The sequence below is a fragment of the Lycorma delicatula genome, chromosome 5 (genome assembly GCF_047948215.1).
Source record: "Lycorma delicatula isolate Av1 chromosome 5, ASM4794821v1, whole genome shotgun sequence".
NCBI classification, from domain to species: domain Eukaryota; kingdom Metazoa; phylum Arthropoda; class Insecta; order Hemiptera; family Fulgoridae; genus Lycorma; species Lycorma delicatula.
This window is the reverse complement of record NC_134459.1, coordinates 50,864,416-50,883,667: the sequence shown is the minus strand read 5'-3', so window position 1 is coordinate 50,883,667 and position 19,252 is coordinate 50,864,416. Positions and strand designations below refer to the sequence as shown.

At 31.3% G+C, this 19,252-nt stretch overlaps 1 long non-coding RNA gene across 2 annotated transcripts in view; it reads right to left on the bottom strand.

The window, feature by feature from the left end:
* The window catches only part of LOC142324943 (uncharacterized), a 39,307-nt gene extending 20,269 nt beyond the window's left edge, over positions 1 to 19,038 (bottom strand). Inside the window, exons 1-2 of one of the 2 annotated variants that reach the window (XR_012756448.1) lie at positions 18,857 to 19,038; positions 473 to 527 (exon numbers count right to left, since the gene is read on the bottom strand). This is a non-coding gene — a long non-coding RNA (uncharacterized LOC142324943). The remainder of the gene's footprint in view (positions 1 to 472; positions 528 to 18,856) is intronic. The other variant, XR_012756446.1, reaches the window with a different exon arrangement.
* Between the last annotated feature and the right edge of the window lie 214 nt (positions 19,039 to 19,252).

The following is a 19,252-nucleotide window of genomic DNA, read 5'->3' as shown; positions in this document are numbered from 1 at the left end:
GATTTTTACGTGCAATTTTGGTATGTACCGTTCTTATTTTACGAGTTTATTTCCTTCTATTTAAATTTTACACGTAAATAATGTTATTTATTTGTGTAAGCATCGTGACAATTCAGTTGTACACTAACGTCTACATTTCACGACAAAGAAAGTCACTGGCAGATCTCTGTTCTTCCTTCTACCAGAAAAAACTAATCGTACAACATTCGTAAGGGTTTAAGCGAGTGCACGACAGGTTTCAGCGTTTGTCAACTGATGCTTTGTCGGCACCCTACAGAAGAACATGATGGCAGACGGGATTACAGACATTGCTGGCCGTTACCGTTTACTCTTTGTCGAATTAATCTGCAAAACATTTACAACAGTTAGAAGGCAATTTTTAAACGGTTCTAGTGTGTATTTTGTTTCGTTTTTTGGTTAGTATTATCATAATAAACATAAAATCAATGCAAAATATAAATTAAAAACTTACTTGCAACGCGATCGAGTGAGGTACGTGCTATTTCATTCTCTGCTCTGAGCATACTCTACGACAGAAAAAGAAAATTATAACAGATCTAATAGTAACATGTGTTTTTTTTTGTATTTGTTCGTACAAGAGTTATGTATATAAGATATATGTACTCTAAAGTAAAACTCTTTTTATAATTACACTGCCGCTTGTGCTAAACAAAAAAGAAATTTCAAAAGTGACAGTAGTCAAAGCAAAAAACAGACGCTATTATATGTAATGATTTCAACAGTGGTCACTTGTACGTGACCACTGTGTTCATACTTGTTTGATACTAGCAGACCCGGCAATGCTTATGTATATGTATATGTATATGTATATATATATATATATATATATATATATAGAGTTATACATAACTCTCTCTCTCTCTCTGAGAGAGAGAGAGAGAGTGGTTCTCTCTCAGTGGTTCTCTCTCTGAGAGAGAGAGAGAGAGAGAGAGAGAGATATTTACTTTAACCACCTACAGCGATATTATAAAATTAATATTTACAGAGGTCGAGAAAAGTTTTAAATAAATCGGTTATAAAATTTAAACATTTATATTTCTCTAAAGTAAACCGTTTTAAACGGTTCATACAAAATAGAAAATAATCATTTTACCAGTTCATGGACATTTACTTTGTAAATCGCTGAATATTTTCAAATAAATTTACTTTTGTTAGTTATTTTAATTAAAGGATCCTTTATACTAGTATTATTGGAATAAAATTTTGTTCAAACAAAATGAAATGAAGTATTTATTTTTTTTACATTACATTTATATTGCATTTTATACATTTTTTTTTATATTACAGCATAGACAACAGATGCGTAGCTTATAAGTTCGTACGGGTCACCGCTCGATACAGTCCATCATTCATTTATCCGTCTGGTTACAGGAGCGTTTCATTAAAGCCCTGTAGTAAGTCTGTTAGTTATTATTATGGCAAAAGATACCAGAATTGTAGGTAGTACTACTGGTAGACAGAAAGTTCTGGGTTCGAATTCCGGTCAGAATTGGCTTTTATATACGCTTTATTAAAATTGAAAATAAACGTAAGTGACGAACCGGATGTCGGTCTATTGCCGATACAAATAAATAAATATAAAAATGTATTAGGTACTAATATGTGTAAGGAACAGCATTAATAAAGATAATGTGGAGCGACTTATCAACCGTTGGTAGCCGTGATGCTGTCGAGGTAACACCGCCCTTCCTCTCCGACAGACTACGCTAAACGTTTCACTATATACATGCTGCAACATAACTCATATTTTGATAAATAATTAAATCTATAACGTACATTATATTAAATTAAGTTAAAAATTCCAACGGCGAACCCGGGACCTTCCGGAAGATTCCATTTAGGAGATCAGTCGGCAAACGGTTTAGTTGATGTTTGTTGAAGAATTAAATAACATTATATTTTCTGTTCTTATAAACATAAAAGGATTACATAAAGTAGGTCGCTTATAGCGTCTAAAGCAACATTGTTGTATTTATGTGGACGTCTCTTACTTTTATTATTAGAACCTTAAATATAATCGAGTTAATTACAAGTTTTACATATTCATTTTTTTACCCTTTAATGCTGTATTTCATTTTATAAATAAGTTTATAACGTTTTATCATATTAAAAACTTATCGATCAGTCGATATAGTTGTTAGCATGTTGGCTGCTAAATCTACCGGTCTCGGGTTTGATTCTGGGCAAAAATTTCACTTTTTTTTAATAACTCATTAATTTCATCGACCATATTCTTCGCTCGTTAAAATACACGTGTAGGGTATTACGAGGTCAAATTGTGAATAAAAATGGAAAATGTTATCTTTTTATGTAAAATTAGAATCTTTTTTTTTTGTAAATTACTTTACAAAACGGATAAACTTTATCGTAATATTTTTATTAAACTTAATAAAATTTAGGGTGATTAATTATTATTTTAAATAAAATGTAATAAATATAAAATAATCGACAAATCTTGATTTAATTTAATTATATCGAACGTCTATATAAGAAATGTCTTTATAAGAAAACGTCTATATTAACGTTTTTACTTGCACGGCAATACACACACACACACATGTACACATGTTTACGGTTGTATTTGAATTGTACAACGCTTGATCAGTACTGTCTGACGGTAGCCAATCAGAGCGAAGGAAGCCACCTGCGTTTGTTAAACCCCCGTCTTTCCCTCCCCCCTCGACGCATTAGTTAGACTGACAGAAGTTTTTACTTATGCCTCATCCCAAAAAAATTAAATAAAAAAAGATTTACCTCTAAAATTCCTCTTAGATAAAGTCCTCTGTCACCGTATAAACTATACAATTTTATAAATTATGTTATTGTATTATTTTATCATTAACTCTTGAACTATTTATTTATTTTTTTTATTTATTTTATTAAAGCATTTGTTACTGTAAGAAATTTGTTTTATTAAATTTATTTATCATTAAACATTTCGCTTTAATCAACTGATTTTTTTTTAAATCTAGCACAAATGAAGTATTACAATAAATAAAAATACCTTCAAAACTAGAATGATCTCATATACCGGTGATACAGATGGGGTTGATGAAGCTTTCTATTATTTAATCAAATCTAATGTTCAATCTTGTGTAATGTCTTTATCAGTAATGCAAGATTTCGCACGCGCACACACACCGCGAGCAAATGAAATCTGTTACTCCATAATTACAATTTTTGCTTTTTAATTTTTATTAAAATACCAGTAGACCCGGCAATGCTTCGCTATTGCTATATATATATATATATATATATATATATATATATATATATAGAGAGAGAGAGAGAGAGAGAGAGAGAATTTGATAAATTTGTTACACAATTGAAAATTTGATAAAAAAATTAAAAATCTGAACTTCACAAATTTTACCTTTCACTTATTCTCCTTCCCCGTTTCCCTTTCCAACTTCTCCCTCATCGCTCACCCAGTTTCCTTTTTAGCCTTTCCCGTTTTCCCCTTTTCTCTTTCCACCTTTCCCCCGTTTTCCCGCGCGTAAATCGGTCCATTAGTTTTTTTATCTTTAGCGGACACACATACGAACATGCCTTTTATATATATATATATATATATATATATATATATATATATATATATATATATATATAGAATAAAAAAGTCTATTTGAATATTTGTTTGTTTCGTAAATATGTCGACACCGGCCCCACCTAGCGGGTACAGTTTTTGCAAAAATATTTATTTTCACGTAACTAATATTCATATTCTGAATACGAACCAAATCGGTCCATAAATATAATTTTTCTAAATATCTCAACCCCGGCGCCAACTAGCGGGAACATTTTTTGCAGAGATAATTCTTTCCATTTAAGTAACACGTATTCTGAATACGAGGCAAATCGGACCATAAATACAATTTTTCAAAATATCTCGACCACAGCGCTACCTAGCGGGTCCAAACTAATTCAGAAACCTTCCCTGGCATGCGTCCAACCGTTCCCTAAATTTTCATGCTATCGGATGAACGGTTTAGAAATGCTTTAGAGACATACAGACAGACAAACATTCATATATATATATATATATATATATATATATATATTACTTACTTAATAAACTTCTTAACAAATGTTACAACCCTCAATATCGATGAACTGAAGGCGAACGTTCGACAGAAATCAATGCCGTTGACAACAATGTGCAAAACGTTGATGTCAAAGTTCTTGCGACCACTGACGCAAATTCAGGTGACACTCAGCATCATCGCTTGGAACATTTTTTACAAATATAAAACATATATTACAAAAATATAGTATATATCCACAACGACAAATGTTTTCCAGCGATTCATCTCAAAGCTACCACCAAAAATTTTAATAAATAATAATTACGTCTAAAAATTTTTTTCTCTATTTTCTTTTTATATGATCTCTTTTAATCATTATGTAATTATTTCAACGAATATTATGCTACTGGCTTTTTTCATCTATAATACTAACCGGTCACGACACTGAATACTTCCCGTCTAGCCCTACTGCGTTCATTATCCTTCTTGTGACAAATAACAATCAAAGTCTCTTCAATTTTTAAAAATGTCACTGTATTGTAATCTCTGCAGAGCCACAGTTTGGTCAGTACAGGATTCGAAACTTTTAATAATTTGAAGTATACGGGTTTCAAAAAAGTCGATTTCCATCTTAAAAATAGTAGTTATAGTCGGTTTACCTGTCCTCCGTACGGGTAAAAAATTATTTCCTACTATTTGAGATATTTCCATGCGAGAAACTTGCAAACTTATGGACGTAAGGGCAAGAAACGAAAAGGACCTAATCCGGTTGTTACCGTAAGTAATTTAATCCGCCACAATTTTGAAACGGTGAAACATTCGTGATGGCAGTAATCATATGGTCCTTCCAGGTTACGTAACATTTCAGAAAAGTCGGTTTAGTAGTTTTTTGCGTGAAAAACAGACTCTCAGAAACTACTAGATTTTTAAATACGGTATAATAGATTTTAAGTTAACTTTGTTTTATTCTTTTAGAACGATCATTTACACTTTTTTAAATTTTTAAACTTTTTAGAACAGCATTAATTTACAAAGAGAGCGATTCAATAAGGGGGGGGGGGAAGACGGGTTTGGAACCGATTCTAGATTTTGAAATAAAGAAAGAACTTCATATACCAACATATGTCCGAAAACGCTTGTTTGTCGAGTTACGGTTAGCGTGGGTTTCGTTCGGATTTCAGTTCCCCGGTGAAATGTGGTCATGTTGAAATTTTTAGGGGGTATAGGAGGAGTAAACTTTATGGGTTCTTATGATTTTGACCTGAAAAATCTAATAAATAGGTCTCAAATTTGTATCTCCCACAGGTTTAATGAAAACCACCGTAAAACGGAAAAATTCCGTGAAAAAAAAACTCAGTTTTTTTTAGGTTTGAAGTACAATAACTTTGTTAAATGACTGATAAATGTGTAAATTTTATTGATGTACCGTGTAGAGAACTTAATTTTGAGAAAATTGATGAAACGAAGTCTATGAAAAACAAAAAAAATATAAACTTTTATTATTAAAAACAAAACAGAACAAAGTGAATGAATTTATGAAAATTAAAAACAACTTTTTAGTGTAATAAATTTAGACCGCAAACAACAAATTGATTTGTAGAATTTAATAATCTTCGTGAGAGTAGTACACTTCGCAGCACTCGTGTTTCATCTGAACGCCGACCGTTACAAGTTGATGAAAAAAAAAAATTTTCTAGTTCTAAAACGAGCACGCGAATAATTTTTACGCCACTCGACATTCTACAAAGTACAGTACGGAGGACATTACACGCTCAAGGACTGAATCCTTGTCACGTCCAGAAAATACAACACCTCCAGCTTGGGTGACCGTGCCGGACGAGTTTTTTCAGCGACTTAACATAATTACCTTTAAATCTCGTTTGTACTATTTTCGGACGAAGATACGTGTATCCGTAACGGCGTAAACACGTGAAATTCACGTCGGTGGTGTGAAGAAACCCACATGCTGTAGTCAGATCAAATTTCCGGCGATAATTTTCGGTGATAGTTTGAAGCGGCACGATCGACAAAAAATTAGGCCCTTTCTTACTAGAACGTGTCACGGGAAGAGATTATCTGAAATTTTTAAACGATGTATTTTTTTGCTTAAAAATTTGTCATCGGCGAAACAAATCTAAATGTACTATCGACTTGGAGTACCAACCCGTTTCCCGAATAAAGTAAGACGGTTTTTAGATGAAAAATTTAGCGGTAAATGGACTAGACGTAGAGGGTTGGTAAATTGTCCGACTAGATCGGTGAACCTTAAACCCCTTAGATTATTGTTTACGGGAACGGATGAAATGAAAGGTGTACAACGTAGACGCCCGTGACGAACTGGTCGCTTGCATTCTCAGTGCTGCTGCCCTCATCATGGAACGTCAAGGAAACGAGTTGAAAAGTGCATCGATGTCAACGGTGGAATTTTCCAACATTTATTTTAAATGTAAAAAATATAAACCACAGCGAGTATTTTTTTTTTAAAGTAAATTAAAATTATTATTTTAATTTTTCAAAGGTTAAACGTATTTTACTAAAAAAAAAAAAAAAAAGAAAACGGTTGTTTTTATTTTTACTAATCCTTAAAGTTTTTTTCCATAGAGTATATTACAACGATTTTCTCAGAATTAAACTCTACAAGTTTGTTTAACAGAGTTATTCTACTTCAAACCTAAAAAAACGAGTTTTTCGTCACTGAACTTTTCTGTTCTACTCTGGATATCGTGAAAATAAGGGATGATAGTACTGTTTTCTTTTTTATCCTATTTTTCAGGTCAAAAAACATAAGAAACGATCAATTTTACCCCTTATATAACGCCTTAAAATTTTCAGTATAACTTATTTCACAGGGGAACTGAAATCCGAGCGAAATCTACGCTAGCCGTAACTTTACAAAGAAGCGTTTTCGGACATATGTTTGTATGTGAACTTTTTCCTTTATTTCAAGATCTAGAATCGGTTCCCAAATTATTTCCCTTTCCCCCAAAATCACCCTGTATTTACGATAAATAAAATAGAACTGATAGTTACCGTTTATTTAATGTTCCATTTCGGACAAAACTCAAATCAGGTGACTTTTTATTAATACAAAAGTGCACATTAAAACAATCGCACGCGCGCGCATAGAAATTTGATATCGCATATCACTAAATACTTAAAATTAAATAAGTAAAACGAATGAAAATTGCAACAACGGGAAAAGAACTGCTCCCCCTGTTACACTGAAAGTCGTGGGTTGAATTCCCGCCTAGTTATGGTAAACGTATAACAAAACAATCAAAACGTAATTAATAGCTGAACCGACTTAAAAGTGAAAAATATAATTAATTACTCGATTTCCCTAGCTGAGCGGTACCGTCTCGGCCTTTCATTCAGAGTACCGGGTTCTAATCCCGGCCAGATACGGTATTTTTCATACGCTACAAATTTCCATTTTCACGTTCCCGCTTTAGAAGTTTCTTTGTAAGATTTTGCGGTGAATTATTTCATCGATCGAAAAAATAAATAAATAAACGAACAATAAACATTGTATAGATGGTAACAGTGGCGGATTGAGTCATCACGCACGGCTATCAGGAAGTTGTTATTACGTCTAATGTTTGACACAGCAGAACAGAGGTTCAAATTCAGTAAGTCTATTAGTAGACAATAGTGAACCGTCTCTTTGTAATAGCGAAACCAAACGATCTGCTACTATGTACCTCATATTAAAGCGCAAACAAAAAATCCAAATTTTGAACCGGCATGCTGATTCAAAACCTTTTTCTTTTTCTTTTTCTTTTTTTTGAAAAGCAACTAACAATGGAATAAAATGATTTTTTTTTCACACGTTCATAAGTACGAAATTTACTTACCCACCCCCCCACAAAACACTTTATCTTTTCTTTTTTGGGATTCCTCAGACATAAAACTTCGAGAAATTTAAAAAAAAACCATACCCCATTTTTGACTGATAACCATACTTTTCCTTCTTGCAGTATACCTTTAGATCTATGCCAGGAAAATAGAATGAAAAATATTCTCGATCGGTTTATATATATATTGTGTATTTTTACATTAAAAAAATTACAATAAAAAGCCATTTAATAAATATTTCCGAAAAAACTTATAAGATTATCATTAGAGAGAATTTATCTTAAAAAATAAAAAAAACCGTAAAAAGTGATCCATTTTGTTAATAATAAATAAATAATTCAAAATGCATAAAAAAATAGTTTCTTAATACCCGTTTTAATTTTAGTTCATTTTTACTTCCTTGTACGAAGTAAGAAATTATTGTGATCGCGAAAAATTTCGATATTCAGATTTCAACTGAAATATCCATTTTGACCATCCCTGAATCCAATTTGACTACTTTCGGCGTGACGTCTGTACGTACGTATGTACTTAAGTATTTGGCATAAGTCAAAAACGATTAGCCGTAGGACGTTAAAAGTTTGTGTTTAGGACTGTTGTAACATCTCGTTGTGCACCTCCCCTTTTGATTGCAATCCACTGAACCAAGTGTCCAAAAAAGACCAAAATCTTGTTTCTAACTATAGTAATAAGCCCACATTGAAAGGATTTCAACGATATATCGTAAATCGTATTTATTTTCATTTGTTCCAGTTATAGCCAAAAAAAATTTTAATTAATGAAATATTTGAAAGAGGAAAGCACATAGGTTAAAATCTCCTTTTTCATCTACATTTTTTTAATTTTTTTTAAATTTATTAATAATTATTAACCTTTCATTATAAAAAAAAAAATTACGATGAATAATAAATCAATAGCAAAAGAAAAAGAAAAAATATCTACAATTATTAATGAGATAAAATTTTACGTATTTACATTTAAAAAAAGTGTAAGTGTAATTTAATAGGCGTACATAAAATCATGTGTTGTCAACATCACATTCTATGTTGTTAAAAATTAATAATATTTTTACATTAATCATACATTTTTAATTTTTTTTTTTTTTTAATCATTTAATGGTATTAATTTGTAAATTTATTACAATTTTTATACTCATTCATAAAACAAGATTAATTTTATCTTGTGGTTTATGTTCAGCCCAAATAAAAAAATTGGTTATTTAATGTTTAAAGGGCATTATTATTTAAAATTTCCTTTTAATTTCATGGAACAAGGATTATTTTTTTTGCACTGTGAGTATGAGTGTGTATTTGTGTGTATGTAATATATATATGAAATAAGAGAAATACATTTATCTGACAAATATTCGCTCCAGTGAATTTTATACGTATTTATTCTCTCAAAGAATCGGACTTATAAAACATATAACAGTATGAACGCAACAGGAACAAATGGTAGCATAACACACGCACACAGAAAAACACACACACACACACACACACATATATATATATATATATATATATAAAACCAAACAACACGAACGAAGATCGCACTTCGTTCGTGTTGTTTGGTTTACTTGTGTTTCCCGTCACGATCTTCAGTAGTTTTTAATGGGCGTTCATTATGAATGACTTACGTCATGTTTTTTTATATGTGTGTATATATATATATAAAACAAGATTTATTGAAATCTGATACCAACTGACTGAAATGTGCTGGGTCTCCATCGTGGTGAAACCACATATTTCCTCTTAATTGGAGAGTTTCCAAAAAAATATGATAATTTTCTCCATTTAAACGATTTGGTAGAATGAAAGAAATTTAGATCCAAAGTATATGCACATTAGAATATTTTACACGTGATTAAAAATCTGTTATGAGAATTTGTAAACAAATTATTTTGAATATTGTGTACTTACAAATATATAATTTGTGTAAACTTCTTTTTTAAATTACCGTATAAAAACTCATATTGGATAGCCCACAGAGCTGATTAACTCACCACAAATCAGTTGTTTAATAGCTGATTCTCAAAGTCAAAGGTTATGAGATTCAAAGCCTAGTAAAAGTTAGCTACTTTTATATGAAATTAAGTAGATAGTAAATACCAGAATACTTGGTTGAAATTCAATTAACCACAGGTCTCGGGAATTGTCAGCCTAAGTCACCTCATTTACATGTCATACATATCACTGGGTCATGGAGGGTTGCTTATTATTTACTCGTCGAACATATTGTAATGTACACTTTAAGAGAAAAGAGTAAATTATACATTAGAATATATTTAAGAATTGCATTATAATAGGAAATGTACGTTACATAGACTATATTTATACTTAAAGTGTAAGTTAAGAAAATATTAAAAGCTTAGTACAAGATTTTTTTAAAATGAACAGTTACACTAAAATATTTTACAAGATTTACAAATATAACTAAAATGAAATGTGGATGACAGTATAGAAAAAGTTATTTTATGTACTAATATTTATTTGTAAGAAACATTTCATCTAGTATTACTAATTGTAATCAACATGTGGATAAATAAAGGTTATTTATATATAAAACACACACACAATATATATATATATATATATATATAAACTAGGTAATTTGCTGCATTGAACTTTTGTCAAAACCCAATTGATTTTGTACTTACCTTACATACAAGTTTGGTTTTAATTATTAGTTTTAATCACAAATTAATAGTAATACTACTCTTAAACATATTCCTGAATACCTGAATAATATTTCACATTATAATAAATATAATAATACCAATTTATAATGTTTCAAACGAAACCAAGATTTAATAAAACGTACAGTAATGTTTTGACAGACCAACAAGCGTTTAGGAAGGTTAAATTCTTCAAACCGGCGTTCGTTAATTTCCGCGTACATTCGTTCAAGCCCGTAGCTGTCTACATACATCTGTTTTTACATCATGTGTTTAACTCTGGGTCGGTTACTCGAGATATATTTACCGACTGACTACCTTTTTATAAAATAACATTATAAAACGGATTTTTTTAAGATTTATGCATTACTATTACAGATAAAATTTCTTTCTTTTTTTATTTTTATTTATTTAAATTACTTATTTTTTTATTTCATGAATTAATTTACTACGACGATTTATAGAGAAGCTTATGTGTAGGAATATGGAAATGGAATTTAGTAGCGTATAAAAATGCCATGCCTGACGGGAATTCGAACCCGGGATCTCCGGATAAAAAACCGAGATGCTACCACTCCACCACGGAAATCGACGGGTAAATATATATTTTTAAATTATATAAATAATTAAAATATTATTATTATTATTATTATTATAAGTATTATTATTACTTCGTTTAATTTTATGTATTTGTTTGAAACATTATGACGCGTAAATTTTATTTACTTTTTTAGGGTTACTATTAGGTAACATAGAACCCTATTATTTTTTAGTAATTTCATCTGTGTGTCTGGGGTAATGTTTATAAAAAATAATTAAAGCCTCGAGCCAACACACAGTTTAACCTAACCTCTTTCTTTTTCTTGTTTAGCCTCCGGTAACTACCGGAGGCACTTGTAACGCATCCAATGTAAATCTTTTTATTACTTTTTACTGATTAAATAATAAGTTTTATTTACTTTTTTAATATTAATACAATTTTTGAAACGATAATTTGCAGTGGTTTTATTCTTTGTTTGTATTATTCAAATAAAATAAGAGTAAATTAAACAATCTTTTTAACAAAAATTCTTTCGTGTAAAGATTTTTTTTCCCCCTGTTTAGCCTCCGGTAACTACCGTTTAGATAATTCTTCAGAGGATGAATGAGGATGATATGTATGAGTGTAAATGAAGTGTAGTTTTGTACATTCTCAGTTCGACCGTTCCTGAGATGTGTGGTTAATTAAAACCCAACCACCAAAGAACACCGGTATCCACGATTTAGTATTCAAATCCGTGTAAAAATAGCTGGCTTTACTAGGACTTGAACGCTGGAACTCTGGACTTCCAAATCAGCTGATTTGGGAAGACGCGTTCACCACTAAACCAACCCGGTGGGTCAATTAAGTTTGAAATTTGTTACACGTAACGATATTATAATTAGTACCAAGGAATCTTTACCGGAGTTACCGTTAATTATATCATCAGCAAAGATTATAAAAGATTGTAAAGAAGAAAAAGAAAAGATTATATTATACGTAGTCGATTATAATCGTTAAATATTTTTCCTTCAGCGACCTCAATCAGCCCCTTAATAAATATCTCATTAGAATAGTTTTAATGTTAACTTCATTCTATTATGACAGATTTTTCGTTTGCTGCTACTTTACGTCGTATCAATTAAATAACAACCCTTGTGAAAATTAAAACGAGCTTGCTATTTATTCGATTTAAAAAGGCTATAAGTTAAATAAATAAAAGATAACGGTTAAAAGAGATATTTAAACTGAATTTTTGGATTGTTCTACGTACAGCTATGGAAAATAAAAATTATTAGTTTCGATTTACATTACAATATATTTAGTAAAAGATTAAGATTTTTTTTTGTTTGTGTATTAAAAAGCTTTCATCCTGAGAGAAAAAATTTCAACAAATTTATTTTTCTTATTTAAGGACAGATGGAAATACGTTTAATATTACAACTTGTTTTTATGTGTTTATATATCTATTTATCGGATATATTCTCGTAACTTGATCCGAAAAATGAAGTATTATTTTTAATGAAGTACAAATATTAAGAAAAAAAGGCTTTATAGTTTAACATGGAAACAAAATTTTTCATCGACGTACTGAAACTTAACTATTTTTTTTTTTTTCAGTTTATATATTCAGAAGCCGATTTTTTCTAAATGATTTATCGGTATTCTATTTTTTAAATCGTACATAAGTAGATATTTTATAAGTATTTTTATAAAAGAATAATTTGTTTCTAAAGTTATAAACGTTAGCTGCAGAAAAAGAAGTCGCATCTGGACTTGCATTTCTGAAGCAAGCCCTGGAAAAGCTTTGTGTAATCTTTGCCGTAGATCAGTACCATATGCCGGTGTGACGACTAGTAATCTATCTCGTCATATTAAAGTTAAACGCCCGGGAATTGATATTTCAAGACAAAAAAATTCTTATCCTTGTGATTATCGTATTTCAGAAACGCATTACGATTTAAATCTTACGTCTATTGCGATTTATTTTTTAAGAAAATATTCATAAATAATGAATATAATTTCCTTTTTTTTAAATACAAAAACTTAATAATAATACGGCTCAAATTTTGCGTGTCTGGATTTTTGAAAATCTTTGTGTTTTATGACCAGCGGCGGCTCGCGTACAGGCACTGTGGACTCCAGCACCACCTGTTTTCGTTTAATATTATCGATAGAATTTATTATAACGAGTCCTTTTTTTCTTAAATTCTTTCTTTATACTTGTAAAATATATAATAATCCTTAAGCTTAATGTCAGTAGCCATCCCCCAGTTTATGAAAAAGATACGAAAATCTTTGTACGGAATTGTGCGCTTCACAGTTCCAGCGGCGTTGTGTTTAGCTGTTGTGCGCATGCGCACATAGGAAACTGCCAGGAAGAGAAAACAGTCGCTCCCGTAGAGCCCACCCTGGCGTGCCGGCGGAAAATAGTTTTCTTTTACGCCACGTGTTTACGGAAACTTCCTTTTTCGTTCACTTCTCTAATTCGATCATCTGCGGAAGGAATGCGAAAGTGTTTATTTGTCTTTTCAGTAGCGATCAGAAGACTGCTGAAAGCAAGGGCACTTTGATCGCCAAATCAGAAGGGCTAAAGAGAAGATAATTAGTAAAAACTAATAACGTATTTGTTTCTGCGTACATAGAAATTGAAATTAACCGCCGTTGGAGTAAAGTGTTTTTAAGCGGAGATTTTATCGCCTAATATTACTAAAAAAATATTATCTGTTGACATTTTATTATTTATTCGATTAAACCGAATAGGCCTTTTAAGCGTAATATGCTTAGAAACGGTGGGCCGTATTCTTGAATGTAATAAAGTGTAGAATTAGATTATTATCCTGCTTTCTGCTATCGATTCATTCTTGTTTTCGGTTCTTTTATTTTACAGAAAACTTTAACCGCGGCCTTGAAAAGGCTAAGAAAATCAACCTCGTTAAATTTAGCTACGAACCGCTACCGTTCATGTCTGTTTCTAACCAAACGACACGATTTCAGCGATGAAGAATTCCAGAAACCGGGTATCTCTCGATCGGATGGACCGATTTGGATGAAATCGGCACGATGATTTTTTGTACGTGACGGCGATTAATTTGTCACGATAGCTGTACCAGGCAAGGAGATATGGACCTTAAGGTCCTGTATCTCAAAATTTTATTCAAAGGGCAGAAATGTTTCCTAGCGAACATATTTTCCGGTATTATTCAATCCCCTATAAAGGGATAAAAATATCCTTTTTTCGGTTTCTCGCGCGGTTGGCGAAAGGACCTGTTGGTCTGCCTAAATTATATTTGAACTATATTTCGACGAAATAAACTTTTCCGTTATCGGTCTAGAAATGTTAATCGCTGAAATTACTTAATTTTTCATATTTACTTATAATTCTAACGTTACATATTTGTTAAACTGTTTACGCCGTATCAAAACAGTACATACTGAGAATATTATTAAGCGACGTCAGGAACTGGGCGGAGCGAAAGCACGGTAACACAGGCTACGAATTTACCCGGCTCCTGTCTGGACATAGATGTTTTCGGGAGTCGTCGCTCCTCGATCGCCCCCTGGGGACGCCTTTCGGTCATACGGATTCGGATAGTAGAGTGCCTGTGTGATCATGCAGGGACTGTACATATCATATGGCTTAGATCCGGGCCCTGCAGGATAGGGGGGCAGGATTTTTAGCGGGGGAGAACCCCGCACTGCCATTAGTGCTGGCGTGACGGCGGCTGGCAGAGCTTTTTCCTCCCCCTGCGGAAAGAGAAAAAAAAAAGAATATTATTAAAAATACTGGTATCAACATTTTATTTTTATTAAATTTCAACTCTACCCGTATTCTATTTTCCCATTTTTGACAGCTGTTTTTAAACGCTGTACAGAGAAGTGAATACAGTATAAAAAATTAATGAAACTTATAGTAAAATCCAATATAAGTTACCTAAATTAGCGAGCGATTTAATAAATAAACCTCGAAAATGAGAAAACTATTTCACAAGAACACAATATTTTTTTACATTTGTTAAATATAAAAAGCATACAAATGCTGCATAATAAATATGTACAACTTTATCCCGGTTTCAAAATCGCCACAATAAACACTTAAATTACTTATATACGCTATTACTATCTCGTATCAGACATATATATATATATATATATATATAGGTTATCCACGTTAAAAATGTACATTTATTCCTACTGTGGAATTTTTAATCCCCATAATAATACTAGAAAGGCAACAATATTTTTAAGAAATTATATGCATAACTTTTAAAATACGAGTAATACATAATTTCTTATTTTTTACCGTATTTTACGATAATTTATTCAGTTAACGTAGTTTCTTAAAATTTTTGGAACTCTGCTTCAGATCGTGCTTAAAACATAATTAACGTTTCGTTACTTATTCCGTTATATTCAATAAACGGATGTAGAAATTTTAAACATTTTAAAAGATTTATTACGTTTTTTAACGGGATTTAAAAAACATTCGGTAGAATAAATCCATAATACATCCATAGATCGATTAACTCATTCCAATCAGGAAAAGGAAAGGTGGATATCGTTTTGATAATAACCGTAAATTAAAAGAAGATTTCCATCTTTGAGTTAGTGGCGTTTTTATTTCTGTAAACTACAGGTACGTAAAACTGATAGGCGACGGTCGTAAACGTATCAAACAAATATCACACCTTTATAAAACAATGCAAGCAAAACCGACATCAAAATCCGTTCAGCACGCAACACCCGGTCGGTTTACCGAAAACGATTTGGATGGATTTCAATTAAACAACAGATTTTTCTTTGAAATTACGAACGGTAACGTATTCCTTATAAAATTATAATCATTTCCGTCTTCATTTTCTCAATTTATCCACCATCGTGTTATATTAATAACGTTTTCATCGGTTTCTTAACGTCTGCGAGTAAACTGTAATTTTATTTGCAATTATTTCTAAATTCGGAAAATAAAATTAGGTTAGAATTACGAACAAAATTAATAGGATAGCTGCCGTAATTACAATGAAGTTAAAGTTAAAATAGAAAGTAATTGTAATGTTTACAAGCCGTAATTTTAACGATAAATATTGTACGAGCTGGTTGTAATAGTTTAGATGAAAAATTAGATATTATTTGTAAATTACCCGTCAAGATTGCGATTATTATTTTAAGATAGGTAAATCGGATTCATATTTTAAGTTTTTTTGTTATTTTTGCGTAATAAAATAAATTTTATATCCGTTGAAATGTTATTTTTTGAAAAATTCTTAGTAAATTTTTGGAAGGCGTAATTTGTTTTTATCTATTTCAAGAAAAATTGCCCGTAATAACGAATAAATTTGAGCTGTGCAAAAAAGTAGATTTCTTTGCTTGCGAATTCCGAGTTTTTATAAAATGTTTATAGCGCCTTAGAAATTAAAGAAATCTGCATATCAAACGGAAATATTTATAAAACAATCGAACTTTATGTTTCAACCTGGCTCGGTTCTTTTAATCGTGGAGGTGGCAGTACATCGTATCTCGTTAAATTTATTATTTTTATTTATGTTTTTTTAGTAAATTAACCGGAGGCAGGGGCAATTTTTTTTTTTTTTACCTTCCTTCACCCCTTTTGAAAAATCGAAGTCTGTTGTTATTTATTCGCGTGAAAATTACACACATCAGAGAACCAATAGATTTACCGCTGAAAGAAAAATCTGAAAAATTATAAATACGGATTCTATTATTTATTATTAAAAAATGTTACGCGCTTTTTAAGTGTGTTAACATTTTCCGTTGAAAATACATTTTTTTTAAAATAATATAAACGTTCTTCTGGTAGCGAGTGATCTTTATTTAAATATTCTACATTACATTACACAATTAACGATTACTAAAATTACAAGCGATAACAAAATTCTAATAGATATTTCAGTAGTAATAATTTTTTTTTTCTTTTTAACAGGTGACAAATTAATTTTAGCTAAATCTAATGTTTTTAAACTTATATAAAATTCTGTGCGTCGAGACTAATCAAAACTTAGTTCATTATATAATTTTGGATGCCCGCGATTTTTATCGCATACTGTGGGTTATTTATTTATATAATTTTACCGTTATTAGGATCGATAAGATATATTAAGTGTTTTAGTTATTTTTTACTTATAATTTACAACTTTTATTTTTACGTAAAAGGAAGTATTGTAATCGCGAATAATTTCGGTTTTCAGATTTCAACGGAAATATCCATTTTCACTTGTTTTTGCGTGACGTCTGTACATATGTATGTGCGTACGTAATTACCTCGCGTAGCTCAAAAACGATTAGCCGTAGAATGTTGGAATTTTGGATTTAAAACTGTTGTAAAAGATCTAGTTGTGCACCTCCCCTTTTGATTACAATCGGATGAACCAAAAGCGTCCAAAAAAAGCCAATATTTAAAAAAATTGGATTTTGGACTTTTTCTTAACTGCAGTAATAAGCTCTGATCGAGAGGTTTTCTACGATATATCGTAAGCGGTACTTGTTTTCATCGGTTCCAGAGTTATAGCCCCCAATAAAATTTTAATTAATGAAAGAAAGCGACCCCACGCACTCGTGGGTAAGATTACCCTTTGCGGGCCCAGTTAAGGGTTAAATTAAAAAGTTGATTATATATTTAATAATGTGTACATCACGCGAATTTATTTTATTTGTTTTTCCGATTTACATTTAAATTACGGGTTCGTTTATTAACTTCATGTAGTTTTTAACTCTTAAGTAATTAACCGTTTAAAACAATATATTTTTCACGTGTAAAGAAGGATATATTTTAGGTAAGAGGGCCGTATTAAAACCACGTGTTTTCGCGTCCCTCAGTTTTCTGTTTTTATTAAATATTTATTAATTAAATATTTACTCGATTAGTATTAGGACATAGAGTATATTTCTGTGAACATTTTCAAGTGATTTGATCAATTTTAGGACGATTCTGTGATTTATTGTAGAATTTTACGGTTTTTAATTTTAATATTAATTTTTAATAGCCATTTAAATGTTTATAATAAATGACGTATAGCTACTAAGATGACGCCATCTTTCTCGTTAAGTGTGTGTGTGTGTGTGCGTGTGCTGCCAGGCCAGCTGCGCTTCCGTACTCTGTTGCTATTGGTGCAGAGGGGACACGTGATGCGCCAAGCTGCTCTGCGCATCTCAGTCACTGCTATGTAGTTAGTGCAAGAATTAAATAAAAATAAAAAACCTAGACTTTAACGTAATATCTGTTAGAATTACTACTATTCCAGGAATACGCTTGCATATGCTAAATACTAACTCCTCCTTCACCCAAAAATACCCGGGAGCTGCTGATTACAATACAATACATAAATACGAGCCTTATAAAAATTTAATTCGCTAACGTCTAAAAATCTGGATTCCTGCAACTCTTTCTTGCGTAAAGTAGTGGGTTATTTCTATATAAAATTTTACTATTATTGGGGTCGGTGAGATACGTTCCTGTTCCTTAAAGTCTTTTCGTTATCGTTTCCTGATGGTCTGATCGGGTAGCGGTTACGTAAGATAAAAGAAAAACATAATAAATCGCATAAACGCTATTTAAAGTTTGTTAAATTTATAATTATATACCAGAATCGCAAGAAGAGTTTACGCGTCAACTATAATAAAGGAAAACAATACGGTAAATAACATTTACGCTACAAGAACATAAGACAACAGAAAATATTACACTCTGCATCGAATACACATTACATTCGCAAATACAAAAATAATAAAATCTAATTTTACCTTTTTTTATTATATTCCGGCAATCCAGAAACAGCCGCGAACCGTAAGTAAGAATTAAATAAAATATTTATATAACGTAAATCTTGTAAAGAGCTTAGCGCAATGATTTATCGATAACAAAACATTTACACTGCACAACCGAAACTTACGTACTCGCCTCACGAACAGAAATGCTCGATAGATTGGTAACATCGTCTTCCCCACCCATTATTATTATTAACAATAATCTTGCGTGTGTAATTCGTTGGTAAGTTCACATTTGTTGACAAATTCTAGCCGGTATTACGAAATCGACAAAACTGCTGTCTGCGACGTGTGTCCTTGACCACAAAATCTAATTTTTATTTTTTCCTTTTGCGGCACACTTGACAAAAAATACTGCATCTCTGTTATATC